Genomic DNA, 3,585 nt, shown 5'->3' on the forward strand with positions numbered 1-3,585 from the left:
CTCCCCGGCCGTGCTTCCCAGGCCCGGCCTCCAGCACCGCCCCGGCCGGGGGATGCGGCGCTGGGCCCTGCCCCGGGGCGGGTTCGCAGGCAGGCAGGCTGGCTGGCTCTGGGCTGGCCTTCCTTCCTCTTGCCGTGCCCGGCCCCGCTCACCCCCGGCCCCGCGGGCAGATAGGCCGCAGCGGCGAAGTGGGGGCCACCGGCGCCGAAACCGGGGGAGGAGGGAGCCAGCAGGGGGCCATGCCCCCCACTTTTAACAATGGCGTAGTTGGGGGAGGGGGCAACGCTATTTAAAAACTGGGGGGGGGGGCGCATTGCCCCGTGGGGTCTACCCTTGAAAGGCAATTCGGATTAAGGTAGATTGTGAATCTAGATTCAACACAGTGCTTGTTCCTGAATAACTCCCTGGGTGGATGTGGCAGACTGAGTTTTGTCCAGTTTAGTTCAATCTACTGGATTAAAGCCAATGGGAACATGGTGCAACCAGCCTGCAATAAGAGCATCCACCTGGAGTTATGCAGGAATAGTTATTCCGGAAAAGTGATTCCTGAATAACACCATGTGTAACAAGCCTCAGGTGACACGCATCCCTCAGATTCAGCCCCAAATAAGGTATCTACCCATCCTGTATTTTAATGCTTGTATCTGGTGCCTGACACCCACTATCCCCTGAAGAGCCATTCATAAGCGTGGGATCATAATATTTGTTTGCAGGGTTTCTACCCTGGGGGAACACATGCTTTTGTGCCACAAATAAAACATGTTGTGGTGCTGGCCTTTAAAATTAGGCATTGTCCTATGCTATTCATAGTGGTCCTTTATAACCACAAAAAGTAGGTAGATACCTTGGTACTGAACCAATGTTAGGGAACACCCAAAGCACCCTCTTACAGGTGAAATGGGAAACCAGAGTTCTGATTGCTTGTGGTCATCAAAATGCCTGGGATACTTTGTGCAAAAATAGTGGTGTTCACCTTAATGTCCTGACCAAATTCTAGTGTGTGTAATTACATTCTGCCTCTCTGAATACCCTATCTAACTGAAATTTCAGGGTATTAGTCACTTTCTGGCCTAACCAACTGTGCAGTGTTGTTTATTCACAACGGTTGAAATTCTACATTCCACCACAGGGTTGTGGACAAAGTGATCCCTTGGTAGTTTGTACATCATACAGTGCTCTTTGGACTCATTCAAGAGGAAAGGCACTGTAGAAGTGTAAAAACATTATTTGTAAAAATAAAATTCCCATTTTCTTCTATTACTTTCTTCCCTATTTCCAGTTATTGTTTCCTGCTGCTACTTCAGTTTTCTACTTCTTCCTCTTTCAGGGTAAGCATCTTATTTCTTTCAAATTTCACTTGCTGTCCACACAGCTGGGAACTACAGAAAGATAATTGTCCAGTGCAGAACTTCCCCCTTGCTTGTGGAAGAGAGCATTATTATTTATTTACTTTAACACTTAAAGGCCTCATGTGTGCTAAACACTATACAGACAGAGCATGAGAAAGTCCCCTGCCCCAAAGATCTTACACTCTACGGAGATGAGCTTGCAAAAATTTATATACATGCTTGCCTTTACTTATTGTTACTACTCACACACAAAGCCAACAAAGGAAACACTCGAAGAAGAATCTTTAAGCTTACTCAATGTGAAACTCCCCCATCTTGCTCCCCATTTCCTGAAATTTCTGTCTTTGAACTTAGCAATTTCAGCTAGTCTTTACTCACTCCTGTTAAGCGAGAGCTGGACAAAATGAAGATTTGTTAACAAGGATACTTGTGCATATGCAAGAGTAGTCTCTAGTTATTATCCACTTTTTGCCATTTATTGTTGGTCTTCTGTTTAAAGTTTCAGCCATCTAACTAGGAATCAGTACAGAAACAATATCGTGACATAAGTGACCCTGCACTATGAAGAATCAAAGTGAAGTCTGCAAAGACTGATTTTTTTTGGTCCAGCTTTTTGGTGAATATTTATGGATACATTTGCAGAAAGGAACATTGGCTCACAAACAAATCAAGAACAGAAAAAACCCAACTAAATGTGTCAGCTGTTTTATTTGCAATTAATAAGCTCTAGCAGAATAGCTACAAAAATCTGTGTTGTAGTTTCCAAAAAAGCCATGTTCAGTCTCATTGTCAGACTGACTTACCAAACACTGGTGAGCTGAAAAGGTATTCTGTTCTGTTTTAGGAGTCTGCTCGTTATTCACTTCACTTCCTGGAACACATAAGAGAGTTAAATTTCTTGGTAAAGTTACTGATTTACCTCTAAATTAAATTTAAGCCAGACACTTAAGGCAATTCTTTGATTTTTGTCAAGCAAATGGGCCATGTTCCCCAATTATAGATGTGAATGAAGGCTTTACAGTGCCCCTTGAGAGTCCAATGAGAAGTGATGCCAGTATGTGGGGGAGAGAGGGGCTACCTTTACAATGACTTAAGACCAGGTCAAATAAAAGTGCACACAATAAAAAAAATTTTAAAAGAGAAATAGTTATAAAAGCACAATTTATCTTTTTTATTCCCTCTCTCTCTCTCTCTCTCCTCTTTTTATAGGGAGCTTTTCGCCTTCATCTCTGGAATGCATATTTACCTGAAAATAAATACATCTAAAAATCATAAAGCTATAACACTGTAACTTGGTAGCTATGACATACTGGGGGCACAATCCAGACTAATGGGGAGCTGTGTCATCCCTACCGTCTAACCTGGGGTGCCTTTTACAATGCCTTGCTGCTGTAGCTTCCAACCTGGACAGCTCACAAACAGCCTCCAGCATGCAAGTCATTCCCGGCTATGTATCTCTGTGTGCTGCAGCCAGCCACACCTTGGCTCTTACCAGCCTTAGTTATGCTGCAGGGTGACCCCAATACAGCCCCATCATAGAACTTCTCACAGAAATGTATGTCCTGTACTGCCCAGCCTACTTCTGAACAATACAAATATATTACATCCATTGTTCCTTAGTTTAAAATAATAATCTGGCATATTATTCCCTTAAATAGCTATCCAGCCACTTCAATTTAAACACACTGGATTAGATAAAATAGTAAAACAAGTTGATTAACTACAAAGAGATAGATTTTAAGTGAGTATAAGTAATGAGACATAAAAGTCATAAATGGTTACAAGAAAAATAAAGATAAAATGCTTACTGGTGCCCACTTTAACAAACTATATTCGATTCAAAGCAAGGTTTTCTCACTACACCAGAGGTGGGCAAATTACGGCCCTCGGGCCACATCTGGCCCCAGGGACCGTCCTGCCCAGCCCTTGAGCTCCCGGCTGGGGAGGCTAGACCCTGGCCCCTCCCTTGCTGTCCCCCTCCCCTGCAGCCTCAGATCGCCGTGCCACCAGTGCTCTGGGAAGTGGGGCTGCAAGCTCCTGTCGGGCATACCTTGTCTAAACATTATTACAGTAGTGTGTAGGGTGTAAACATAGGGGCATAGTCTGTCACAGTAGCATTATCACATTTGTTTTTCACGCTTCACCAGAAAAATGGATTGTGAGTTTTATGAGATCACCCACTGCTGTAAAAAAAAAACTTGAAGACATTATTTATTATTAATTAATTATTATTATT

Source organism: Natator depressus, chromosome 7 (assembly GCF_965152275.1).
Source record: "Natator depressus isolate rNatDep1 chromosome 7, rNatDep2.hap1, whole genome shotgun sequence".
In the NCBI taxonomy this organism is placed as follows: Eukaryota; Metazoa; Chordata; order Testudines; family Cheloniidae; genus Natator; species Natator depressus.